Source organism: Anabas testudineus, chromosome 10, assembly GCF_900324465.2.
Source record: "Anabas testudineus chromosome 10, fAnaTes1.2, whole genome shotgun sequence".
NCBI classification, from domain to species: Eukaryota; Metazoa; Chordata; class Actinopteri; order Anabantiformes; family Anabantidae; genus Anabas; species Anabas testudineus.
This window is the reverse complement of record NC_046619.1, coordinates 4,385,049-4,398,809: the sequence shown is the minus strand read 5'-3', so window position 1 is coordinate 4,398,809 and position 13,761 is coordinate 4,385,049. Positions and strand designations below refer to the sequence as shown.

At 41.0% G+C, this 13,761-nt stretch overlaps 1 non-coding gene across 1 annotated transcript; it reads left to right on the top strand.

Moving 5' to 3' along the window:
- Positions 1-12,962: 12,962 nt before the first annotated feature.
- Positions 12,963-13,036, top strand: trnat-agu. Its single transcript has one exon. It is a non-coding gene; the product is annotated as a tRNA-Thr (tRNA).
- The last annotated feature ends 725 nt before the right edge of the window (positions 13,037-13,761 follow it).

The following is a 13,761-nucleotide window of genomic DNA, read 5'->3' as shown; positions in this document are numbered from 1 at the left end:
ACACTTATTCCCAAAATGTAATTCAGGAATAGCTGAAATTTCAGGTGGAGAAACTCCACAAATGTCCACAACACTGTGGTGTACTGTATTCTTCTGTTTGCTCATTCAGATTCAACTCTTTTCATTCAGCGGTATTCCCGAAATAGTGCCACGGTATTTGGTTTAACTGCTCACATCCCTGCAGCTGGAACCACACAAGCCTCCTGCCATGTGCAAGGATTAAAGATTTTATCGTCTTAGCACTAAAACTATATTTAATGTTTGATATCGGCAAACAGGAATACACTAAGCTGTGAAAAGAGACTCCTCTAATCTACAAAAGTAGCAGACCGTGTATGATGGCGAGCCTGTGCACAGCTAGGTTTTTTTAAAGTCTGCTAGTTTGTACCCGGGTTTTGCAAAGCTGGAAATGTGACGGCCAGGACTCCCAGGTGATTTTCTTAAGAGAGGAATCCTAGAGCTGGCTCATTAAAATTGATTAGAGGGCAGATTTACACAGACTGACAGTTCCCAGTGTGACTTTACAAGACTGTGAAAACAAGGCAGTTTGAACACAAAATTGAGTGTTGTATTTTCTACTAACCATAATGGTTTTATATTAGCAAGTTAAATGTCCGTGTGTACCATGAAAAGGACAGACGCACAGAAAATGACCCGATTCTAAATTCCACTTTGAATCCTGATGACCACACTCGAAAAAAGCTGTAAGACACAATACATATAGATGGAAGTACTGTCACCCTGGAATAAAGGGGATGAACAAACTTTGTATTGATTTCCCTCTAAGAGGACAAGTGGACCCAAACCATGCCAGTAAAATACAGCCACAGCAAAACAGCCACCAGGTCCCCTCACTGTGGGGGTCAAATTATTCAGGCCTGTGCCTCCCTCTTGGTGTACGGTACACATGCACATGAACACATCCCTTTGTGGAGTATAAGGTGAAGGATGACTCATCTGACCACATCTCTGTAAACCAGTACCTCTGGTTTCTACTATACTGAACTGTGACTGGACATTCATTTCTGAGCAGTTTGTCCGTTATAGGATCTCTAGACTGTAATTGTCGGATTGTTCTTGCTGACACAATCAACAAGATCACACCCTTGATCGGCACCTGAAGAAACTGTTCAGCATTTTTATCACAGAGCATCATTGAATGTTAATTGTAACCACAAGCTGCGTTTGTTGTCTCTCCTCTCATTCATTCAGAGTCATCATTTAATTTGTCCCCCATCTAAACAAGCCAGACACAAAGCAGAAGACAGACACATTCAGCAAGTGGCTGGTTAAATATAAAAAGTTGGTTTGCTAAAATCGTGCATCGTGGATCAAATGCTGCCACTTCATAACTTCATATCACTTAGGGAAAAAAGCAGTAGAAGGTGTTAAAACCAACTGACACATGAGTGTAGCGGTGCTGCTGGTCTTTGTGTTTCCACTCTGATTGGGTCCACATCAATTTGGTACAAGACATATTTGGGTCCCTTCAGTTCAGGTCTAGCTGTGCTCAGGTTGGGTCTCTTTTCGAAAAATCTATTCACTTCAGCTCTGGGTGGCCTTCCCCCGTTCAGATCAGGTCCAAAGGTTTGGACCCACAAATATAATAGTGAGTAGAATGGCAGTGAACGGGTCTGAATCATTTCTGAACTCCCAGCTTCAGCCTGGAGCTAAGTCATAGTGAGTATGTTAATATTTGAATTTGAGAATGACTTTCCCCGTATGGCAGTGTGCGTTTTAGATGACAAATTGTGGCCTGATGTTTAGTAGAAAATTTGCCATTTCCCCTGCTGCCATAGCAACAATTTTCCCTCTAGTATCATTATGCTCCGATAACATAATAGAATATTGATAGAAATACAATCTTCACCAATCACAAAGACAAAAATCCAAAACAAAAAACAGGATCATTACTTTACACACACACACACACACACACACACACACACACACCTTTCTATGAGGGCGATTTCAATCAGGACTGAGAGTCTGACTTACAAACGCATCTCTTTTGGAGAAGTCTTACTGACACACAGATCTTCAACACTTTCCCCTGCATCATTATGCACATTCACAGCTGGAAACGTCCGCTGGAATCACATCCTGCAGCTGGTGCTGGACCTTAACCAGCTTTACAATCCCATAGCCATCAAAATACAAGTGCATTTCAAAATGAATGTCCTGCTGTTTCCAACAGACAACTGACATCAATCTGATTTAACAGTTGTGGTTACCTACTGCATCCAGAATAATGATTTGCAGAAAAGATGGAAGCAGGACAGGCATACTGCTGCTACAAATACTCGTCTTATATGCATGAGCAGAGTCCAAAACAGGTAACAAGTAAAAGCACAAAGAAACACACTGTAAAAGTTAAAGTAAGATTGTGCAATAGACAATGTGGCAAACTGTGTGTGTGGCGGAGAGGAGAACAATCAAGGTGAGTGGGAGACAGTGGGCGTGGCAGAGAACAGCTTTGTGTGTGTGTGTGTGTGTGTGTGTGTGTGTGTGTGTGTGTGTGTGTGTGTGTGTATGTGTGTGTGTGTGTGTGTGTGTGTGTGTGAGGATGGGAAAACACTGAACGGCAGCTAGGCAGGCTCGGAGTGCTTAGAGATATTTTTAACACCTCCCTCACACAGGTGGTTGCTACATCTCACTCCACATACAGCACGTTATTATTGTGCCAGCTCATAAAAAAATGTCAACACCACCCTGAACGTGCAAATCTCCAGGAACCTGGCATGATCCATTAACTCCACAGCCACAGTAGAAAGGGCCTAGCAGAGACTCCTCTTTGAAAACAGGTGGACTGACCTGTTGAGCCCTGACACGGGTCTACAGAGGACACGGAATAACAGATCACTGTGTGGTGTGGCAACACCACAAAGCTGGAATCTTAAACGTTTCCAGGCTTTTCGTTATAAAGACTGAAGAGAGGAACATCATTCGCCCTTCTCCTCCATAGAGACTTTGTACTCTACTGTTGCTGCAAAGCTCGAGCTGTTTTCTGATGCCCTAATCACCCAGGATGGTCTGTTCAGGTGGTGAAGTGAGTGATACATCCCCCAGACACCTCAGAACATAGAGTATGTCCACACACAGCTTCGACCCAGCACCTCTGAGACTTGTCACAGAGGACATTAATACTAGTGAGAAACACTCCCACCCTCTCTCACTGGAAATATATTATGTGGGAATCATGGATATCTGTGGAGGATGACGATGACGGTGCCATTCTAACAAGTAGATGTTGAGATATTTCACTGAATAAAAGAAAATGTGGACCTGTCAATAATAGAGAAAAGGTCAGTACATACATCCTCTGAGAAACATGAATAACATCTGTTCACTGTTTCATCTTTTCAGAATACAGCTGCAAATTCTACTGCCTGGACCCTTCATTGGTCTAATTGGCTGCAATAGATCACATCTCAGCTCTCAGTCTTCTCATACTATAAAACTCTTTTGCTGAGAAGATCAACATGCCTGAAAGGAATTACTCATGAGGATGACTCACGGTCCCATGGAGCAACCATTCAATTCATTCTATAGCACATAAGTCCAACTGGAAGCTGCATCTCAGATTTCTCCATCTTGTGTGGGACGATTACATCCCAGCTTTTGTTTGTACATCATGCCTAACCTTGTAAGCATCCCCAGGAGCAGAGAATACATTTTGATGACATCCTTCTTACGTAGGACAAATACCGCAGAATGTCTTGTTCTCTGTGGCTCAGTCAGGGAGGAGGACGTAAGAACGCAGGTTTGACACACAGTTGAAAAATAGAGGAAGGATACAAAGACATCATCAGTCTCTTTAACTTTGTAGCCTGTTTTCTAATTTCATATTTTACCTTTTCTACACTCGACATCAAAATGATAGACATAGATAATTAGTTTGGGGAAAAGGAAGAATCAAAAAGGAAGATTGGAGGGAAAAATGAGAGGAGAAAGAATGGAAAATGAGATAGAAAGTACAGATTGAATCATTGTGGTGTGTTATGCAAGACGGAAAAATGGAGGAAAAAAGTCTTGCTGTATGTCTTTTTGATTTTATGTTGAAGTATTTTCACAGATACTATCCATCCATCTATCCAGTACCTTTACAGCTTATCCTATTTAGGGTCATTGGGGAGTTTCAGCCATCCAGCTATCACTGGGCAAGTGGCCAGGTACAGTACACCCTGCACAGAATTCCCCAAATCAAGTCATCCACCAAGACAGACTATGATCTGATCACTCAAACCACTTGCTGAGGTGGTCTGGGACACATTTGACACATCTTTTGTAGTCTAAGCACTAATGCGTCCTGATGAACCCCTGAGGACAGGAAGGACAGGAATATACTTCATCAATGCAGAACACGCTGGTTGTTATGGTGAGAGTGCAGCAGGCAGCCTTCAGGTGTGTTGACAGCCTGACTGCATGCTGTATGTTAGTGAAACTGATGTAATTGTGGTCACCTTGCAGATTGTCCATGTCATACATGGACAGGTGTGAACACTAGGCAGTTTCCATGCGATTTGATCGACCAAGACTTTTTTTAAAACTGTATGTAAACAGTCATAGAGGACAGGCAACCAGTCACACCTCTATTCACACCTAAAGGCAATTTACAGTCAGCAGTTAACCTAACCTGGTGGTTGGAGGAAACCTGAGCACCCGGCAGCAAGAACAAGGGAGAACACACACTCCACACAAAAAAAAAGATTAAATTTAAACTCAGAAGGAGGTGATGTTATTGAAGATATGCTTAACATGCAAAATGCAAAACAAGATGTGCGGCATGCATTTTCTGTCAAAGTAATGAAAACTGATCAGCAACACTTTGCTGTTTTGCCAGTGGCCTTAATGTCTAGAAGTGTGTGTTGCTAATTCGAAAATGATGGCTAAGGATTTGTTTCGTCTTTTGCTAGTTATTCTGATGAAAATTTGATGTGTTGGACATAATTCAAAAAAACAGAAGATTGTAAAATAACCTGCTACACTGAAAACTGCATTGGATGTTTAACTGACCACCTTAAGTAGGAGGTATGGCTCAACTTGTTCTTCAAAATACCTTTAATAATATAATCGTTGGTTTCAGTGAAGGTGAAGGTAGGTCAGACATTTACAGCAGCTAAACCCGTGTCAGATATTTAATGTAGGATGTCTGTACATTACATCATCTTTTTTCAGGCAATACCATGGAACAAAAAACACTTCGTAAAATCGATTCAAAGGCAAAATAATCAGCCAGAAACGCAGCACTGCTTGATAGTGCAATACAACTTTGACTAAGCTGTTACTTTTGGGTATAGCACTTTCTCTCAACTCATGAGAAGAGGCCACAGACCTCCCAAACCAAGCTGATTAAGGTTATTTGTAAACTGTCTTCTCAAGCTCATTTAAAAACTTCTCACAGTGGAGGGAAGAATTACCCAAATTAAGGTAAACCTCACCTATAAAATGTTCAAGAATACAGGACCTGGTTATTTATCTTATATTATAGCTTCAATAGTGGTCATTACATTTTATTCAACAGATTTTTAGTTTTAAGAGCTCTGTGGGTAAAAATACTTTTTTTTTAATCTGCTGTTCTTCTCTGGAACTATTCCCCAATACATTTATAACAACAGTCAAGTAGCTAAGTAGATAAATATCTGTAGCATTTTGCTAATAAATGTTTATATATCAGAAATACTGGAAAGTTATCCTTACATAAACAACCCTGTGAACCTTTAGGAATTTCATGGTTTTTGCATTAATTTGTCATAAAATCTGATATGATCCTATTATTATTATCTTCATCTAAGTCAAGAGTATTAACAAATATAATTTGCTTATAAAATAACACATACAAATCTGAGCTTTCATATCTTTATTGAGAACAACCATAAAACCTCATAGTGCTAATGGACAAAGTATTGTTGTTATTTGAGACACATCATATTTGTTAATACTCTTAACTTAGATGAAGAAGACAAATTAATACAGAAAACCATGAAATTCCAATCTGTGGAAGCAGTTTATGAGAATCCATAGTTCGGTCATTTTATTTCTAGCATCTTAATTGTGCTACCTATATGGTGGTTTAGATTGGAAAACTTGCAATCTTCAAGCACAGATTTCACGGATCCCACAGTGTTGGGATCAGGATAAAGTTATGTGCAGCCGTTTCCTCTCAATTTGGTGATGGTCTTTTCTACTAAGAAGAAAGTAATGTCCTAGTGCAGTAAGTGCACAATTGCCAAGAGCCAAAATGTGGCGCTGCCAACAAGTCACCAAGGCCACAGGATGTTAAATTAGCTTGAAAGGACTTAACCAATTTGGTGAATCGCTTTTCTGCCCTCTCAAAATTGTAACCCAATCCAGAGAGGAGATTTAATGATACAAGAATTAGAGCCAAGCATAAGTTGGCAATAAACGGGAGAAACAGTTTGGCAACAGGAGGCAGGACATCCAGCAGCCAGAACCTCACTGAAGAAGATGCAGCTGCATCTACTATTCCAATACAGAATATAGATGCCTCTGGAAGTTTCAGTGTGATCAAAATAATATAAATAAGAGATTTGGGGATTACGTTCTGTGGAGTTTTAGGGGATTTTTCAGGCCTATAGATATACAGCAGTATATCTGGAGAAAGAAGAATGAAGCACACACTGACAAACAGTGAAGCTGATGGTGCTCAGTGATGCTCTGATGGCTGTTTTGATTCCTCTGGAACTGGAAATCTGCAGCATGTGAGAATGTGAAGACGTTCAAGTATCAGGACATCCCTGGAGAAAACCTCATGCTGCTGATGCTTGGACGTTATTAGACCTTGAACAGGACATTGATCCAAGCATGCCTCTAAGCCCTAAGTGGCCATCGCAGTTACCTGGCTTAAACTAAATCAAATCTCTGGTAGAATTTGAGAAAAGCAGTTTGGACAAACTACTCCAAACGTTAGATGTATGTATTGTCTGCAGTTGGCATGCAACATAAGAGCTGCCCAAAGTTCCTTACCCAGAAGCTTTTGCAATGGTCTGCTCTCTCTGCAGACAGATAGGAATTTATATCAGCCTGTCCTGACTGCACCCAGAACAAGTCTTTTCAGGCACCTGCAGGACTTTTTCAACCTCGTCCCACTCCCTGTTGTCCCTGGTTCCACATTCTCCTACACTTTGTCACATCAAGTAATAAAATTAGATGTACTGTCAATGTTAGCAGGCTACTGTTACCCTTGTTGGTGGATGGTGAGCATCCTAATCAAACCAGTCCAGTAATTAAATGACCCTTTACTGCTACAGGTAGTGTCTACTGTGGTTTAAACATGAAACCTGCACATGCTGAAAAAATATCATAGCTTTCCAGCAAACTGTGATAACAGCCACAGTCACCCTCTGCTGCAGAGACTTGAGTAAGTATGTGTCAGTTTTCTTTATTCATGCAATGAACATATACATGTGTTTTTAAAGGTGTAACAGTGTCTCACTGCATGTGGTGAACTGTACACATAGAACAAATGTCAGAGTCAAAATAACACAAACATAGAAATACTGTGTGTAAAAATTAATGTCTTTTGTGGAAAATGTGGGCCGACCATACATCACAGCAGCTAAGTAGACACTGCAGCGACCACTTCACCAAGTATTAATAGTTCTCTCCGCAGTTCCAGACACACAGGCATTCAGGAAAGAACAAAATGTCCAAGAAAGACAGAGTGCAATCTCTAATAGGTAGGGAGTGATGTGGTTTCCAACGAGCAGCTACCATTTCCTTAGCACCTGTTTCCCCAGCCAACAGGATCCTTTTCTGACATTTTGAAATACCCAACAATGACAAATCATTCGAAAGAAAAACAGGCGGGCACAGACAAAGACAAGAGTCGTGACAGTTCAGAGGTACTTCATTCCCAAAGTGAGGTACTGGTGAGGAAATCATGTGAATGAAAGTGCCAGCAACCCTTCATGGAGCACAGTGCACAGATTTAGACGTTTGCCCTTGAGGTGCAGCTTCTGAGGTGTTAAATAGGTTCTCTGAAGGCAGCCGTAATCCAGACTATCAGTACAATCTGGACCACAGCCCATTTCAAAGTGTAAAGAAAGGGTTGGTCTAGTCTCTTTAACATTGTGTAGAGTTTTTATGTTCTTCTCCGTATGTCTTCTACAAATAGAGAGATCCTTTAAGGGGCTTAAAATGAAGCACAACACAAAATGCAATGCTCAGCATTCAACATATAATATTTCCACAGTGTTTTACAGTGATGATAATGTTGCACTTTCCTGTCTAGTAGGTTCACTTATGAAGTGAGCTAATTGGTTTCCCGGCAGTTTCACTTGTGCGAGACTGCGTAGTACAAAACAATACTCACTGTAAGATATGATCATTTAACAGTTTTTACACTGTACGCTTAAGATTAGCACCACTGTATTTACCCTCTGTGTGCAAATTTAACTTATTCTGTTTGTTTTGGTTGGAGATATTATAATTCAACATCTTTCACAACAACGTCATCAAAGGGTTTCCACAGATCTAATGGTTAGACCTTCTCCTGTCTTTGATTTAAAACCGCGTTATCGCACATGTGCCAGCAAATATAAATATTCTGCGCTAAGGAAGCTCTGTCACACTCAGTCAACATGAACTCAATAATGTCTAATTAATGACTTAACAGATGCAGACATTGTAGTTAATAGCTTTAAGGTTTGCTAGTAATTTGTCTACTTGACTTGCATTGATCCTTTGGGGTGTGCAGTGTTTATAAGACATTCACTGTAGATTTGTGTAGTGAGAAAGCATCACCTCACCATCTCATTTTCTTTCCTTGCTCTTACACTGACTCTCTGTGCACGCGCGTGTGCGTGTGTCCTGACCTGTTTTGTTTCGCGGGATTAGGTAGGCTATGATCAGCAGATTTACGTCACAGCATGACAATTGGTGCTACATCAGTGGGCGAGTGAGTCGGCGCGTGCGTCCTGACCTGTTTTGTGCCTTTCATTAAATGTGAGATGACCAGCGGGATGACAACTTCAGCTACACATCTTTGTTCCAGATTGTGCTATGGGGGAGTAGACATGGGAAATCAATTCTTTTTCAAGCTTCTTTTTTTTTGTCTCTATCCTTCTTTTCTACCATGTTTCTACATCACCTAATTATATCCTTTTCTCAATTTCCCTCCATTCATTTGTACAGTGAGTCCATGAATTCTGGTGGTCTCTTTCTCTCTCTGTGTGTGTGTGTGTGTGTGTGTGTGTGTGTGTGTGTGTGTGTGTGTGTGTGTGTGTGTGTGTGTGTGTGTGTGTAAAACAAGCGCCCCACCTCCTCAACCTGCACACAAACCTTTCTTCTACTTGCCTTCATGCTTGGCTGACAATATTTTAGAAAGCATTGCATCAGATAGAAGACAAGACAGGACTCCCCTATTGTCTTGCTCCTGCTCCTCATGTCACCCTGTAGGTGTCAAGCACTTTGTGAATCCACCGTTGTTCTAATCGGGATGATTGCTACCTTCGCACTCCCTCCCATATGGCCTGCACGCCATTCCGAATGAAACACACTTGGAACACTGATGATTCAGGTTGATGTCAGTGTGGAGCCAAGAATAATGGCTTTGTCTCTGTGGCTGTTGTTTTGTGTGTGTGTGTGTGTGTTTGTGTCTGTGTGTGTGTGTGTGTGTGTGTGTGCGCGAGTGTGTGCTTGTGATTCAACCTGTGGGTGTACGAATGTGTGCTTTTGGCTACACTCGGTTGAACGCCAGTGTATATTTATTTGTGTGTGATGACGTTTTCATGAACACTTGTGTTAGAAAGGTAGCGTGTGTAAAGCTCTGAATGCACCCGTGAAAGTGTGTGTGTGTGTGTGTGTGTGTGTGTGTGTGCGTACATGCATGTTTTATCTGTGCACTTAGGAACAAACAACATGTGTGTGTGAGCGTGTGCACTTGCAGGTGTTTTTAGCTTAATTCAAGTGTATACTTGGGTGAGTGTGTGTGTGTGTGTGTGTGTGTGTGTGTGCTAGCTATGAGTGATCACCCACATGCCTGTGTGTGGGTGAGTGACATTGTTTGTGTGTTGTTCTGCTATTGCAATTGTCATTACAATCAGATGTATTTTCAGCCCTCTTCAACACACACAGTACCGGAAACAGCAGAAAAAAACTGGACTGACTTTGGAATAATGCCTTGGATGTTTTTAGCATCGACAAACTGAGCTGATTTAGTGAAATATTTTGAGTGAGTCAGTATCAGTGCGTCATGATTTTTCAAGTCTGAGCCTCAGAGGTATACATGTTTTAAAATACCAGTGACTATTATGCTTCCGTACCAGAGGTATTTGTGTTCTCGTCGTCTGTACGTCCAGTCATCCAGCCGACGACCCCGTCTTGTGAATTAGACATCTGAGGAACATTTGGAAGGAATCCCTTCAAATTTGGGGTTAACTGAGACCTCATGTATATCCCATTCTTGTTCCCATCCAAAACCCCAATGTGGTAATTCCACTCTAGTAGTAGTAGTAGTCAAAAAGGTTGGTTTTCCTGAATGGCTATTTTTCTCCATTTGGAGAAACAACTGAGCTACCAAGAGTGTCACTGAGCAGCACTTAGAGGCTGGTCACTATTTGTGTCCTACATGTATCCTATTTGTATTATAACTTTGTTTATCTAATAAAACTTTCTAAATTAGCTCTGGGTGTCCCCCCTCACTTTGACACACCACCTTTTCTATGGATGAGGGAAATGCTGAAGAGGACCCACTGTCCAACTCACCAACACTAGTCGCCATCATGCCAATTCAGAGTCCCCCATGACATGTGGCACTCAGATCTTTGTCTTGTTCCTGTCAGAATTTCTCTTCGAGATGACAGCGTCAGCCAGTTGTGGACGCAGCCAGTATGTTCACGCTTTATGCTGGACTCCATCATACCAAAGCTTGATAAAGTGTTGCCTTTAGAACTTGAAAGAGTCCATGAGTAACACCAAGATTCACCAACCTCACAGGGGGTCTGCTTAGCAGCTTGTTAAGACTAAACCTCACGTCAGAAAGTACAGGCTCTTCATTGCATTGTAACACAACTAGATTGTGGTCAGTTTGGACTGACATACTACTTTGTCTCTCTATGCCGTATTTTTCCATTTCTTACTTTCCATACTCGCCATGCTATCCATCTGCTTTGGTTACACATCCTCCACTTCCTTCACTGAAATTCCACTGATTTGAAGTCAGATTAGTGAGACAGTAAGAGCATGACAGAGAGACTGTATCAATCCACAAGTGTGAGAGTTGGCAACCCTGAATAAATGACAGGAAAATGTAGGAAAAGCAATAACTGCCGGTTAAAGCCCTGTAAGACATCGGAGCGTAATGAAATGGTTACTACTGAGAGTGACACTGATTAGTATTTAGGTCAGTGGCTGTCAACCTGAGGTGCCTGTCAATGCCCCCCACGCTCACCAGTCATTCTAGTATTTGGATGAAATTCTCAATGGTTTATAATGTCATGAGAAAAATACAGATTCAAATTAGACATTATTGGGCTGTAATAGAATAATTGATATGCACAGGTCAAGAAAATGACTATTAGTAGTGAATAGTGTCAAAGTTCAGTTAATGTGTCCCAAAGATTTTTGACAGAGAATAAACAATAGAATGAGAAGTTCTTAGTGACTGGATTTAAACAAATGTTTGGGTGATTGGTGCACTACTTACACTGGGTGGAAGCTTGTGTGTCTGTCTACTGACTTATGTATTGAGATATGTATTTGTGTACTGAAGATGGGTGTCAGCTGTAGTACAGGATAGTGCAGGACGTCCAGTAGAACAGGACCAAATGAGTCCCAAAAATAGTGCAACCACTGTGTATTTATTAAACCATAGTGGGTTGGAAGACAGCATTCAGAAATGGGTGCGTTGATATTGTCAACACAATGAGCTAGAATACATTGCATGTTTATTGTTGGACATATATGTAGGGAGTCTTCTGATTCTGCAGCTGTCCTACTGTAGGCTCAAAGTTCTTCTGCACCATTAGTTTTTGGTATTAGAATAATTTGTGAAGATATTTGTCCACAATGACAATCTAAGAGGTCCACTATTAGTAGAAAGATTCTCAGACTTTTGGAGATAAGTCAAAAATCGTGCATCCTTTTGTTTGTCGTGTGTGAATAATTCTTGAGAAAAAAAAGCAGAAAAAGAAGTAAAACAAAAAACAAAACAAATTGGGGATTTGTACAGTTTGCCAAGAAATAAATAATACACATGACTGAAATGTTATTTACTTTTCTATTTTTGACACAGTTTCAATACTAGTTTGCATCATGGAATATTGGATAAATCAACACATCTTCTCACACTTTATTTTTCTTTCACACTATGGCCTAAAACTAAAAAGATTGTGTTTTATAAAAATCGCTGGTTAAGGTTAACATTGTCACCAGTAAAAATTGGAATTTGCTTCAATCTTCATTTTCATTCTTGTCAACTTGATACAATTTTCAAATCTTCACCAAAATCTGTTCAGTGACTGTTGATTCAAAATCTTGTGAGCATTCAAAATCAAGTATCTTACTAGACTACTGCACAGACCAACATTATTAGACATACAGAACACAAAAAGTGCTCCTTAAGTGAGGGAAAAAAGGATGCTATTGAGATGTATCCACTAAGCAAAGGTCAGTCAGTCAGTGTACCCTGTGTCCATGTGACTCCTCCTTGTGTTGCACCTTTTAAATAGGCTCGAACTCTACTGGAAGCAGAATTTGAGGGTCTTACCCTTCAATCAATTTCAAGTTCAGCTTCCCAAAGAAAATAGAGTTACTGTGTAAAGGTCATGAGAGGGTCAGCAGAGCACTGCTGTAATGATAGCCATAACAACAAAGCTCTCTCCATCCTTCCCTTTGGGAGTCTAACAGAAGTAATGATTAAGGTGAACCTAATTATTCCTGTGGGAAAACCGGCTCATTACAACGTGCTGGAACGAAGTAACTCGGAAACAAGTGAATGTGGCGCTGTGGCTTAGTTGGTTAAAGCGCCTGTCTAGTAAACAGGAGATCCTGGGTTCGAATCCCAGCAGTGCCTTTATTGGTGGCTCAATGGGTAGATCATTACTACTGTTAGATTGCCCTTAGATACAGAAGGTTTGGGGTTCAAACACCAGGTGTGTCTTTGAGCAAGACACTCCACGTTAGCTCCCCGGTTGCTTTATGTAACTGCCCACTGCAGAGGACCAAAGTCATTGTAACATGTAAATATGACAATATCTTCTTCTCCGTTCAAAAAAAGATGTAAATAAGGATTAGGAATAAACACATATTGAAAAAAATAATGACAGTGTGTTTTCACTGACAGATACCTAACGGGCAACCACATTACAACACCAGTGCAATTTTAGACTCTATACAGTAAGTACTGTATGGGCTGCAATAACAACACTTACGATCCTTGTTTTTTTTATCAAAATTTGGATCTTTTGCCTTCTTCACCCTTCAGTTTACCCGCGGCACCTTCACCTAAAGCCACAGCAGGATTAGCCTCCCTAGCAGATGCCACACCAGACCCTGAGTCTGCTTCTTCCCTGGGCATCCTGCCTGGTCATCCACCAGGCTGTCCATGGCTCCCTCAGGCCATCCACCCAATATTCACTTTTCCCCATGGTTCCTTTCAGCAGGACGTCCAACCTTTTTTGTACTCTGGTATCCAAGTACTTGAGCACGCTGCCAGCAGCTGTCATTCTGTTTTAGCGGTTTAAGACTCTTCAGGTCAGAACTGTGTTTCCCGTCTGCCATCAGTCTGATTCTCTTTTA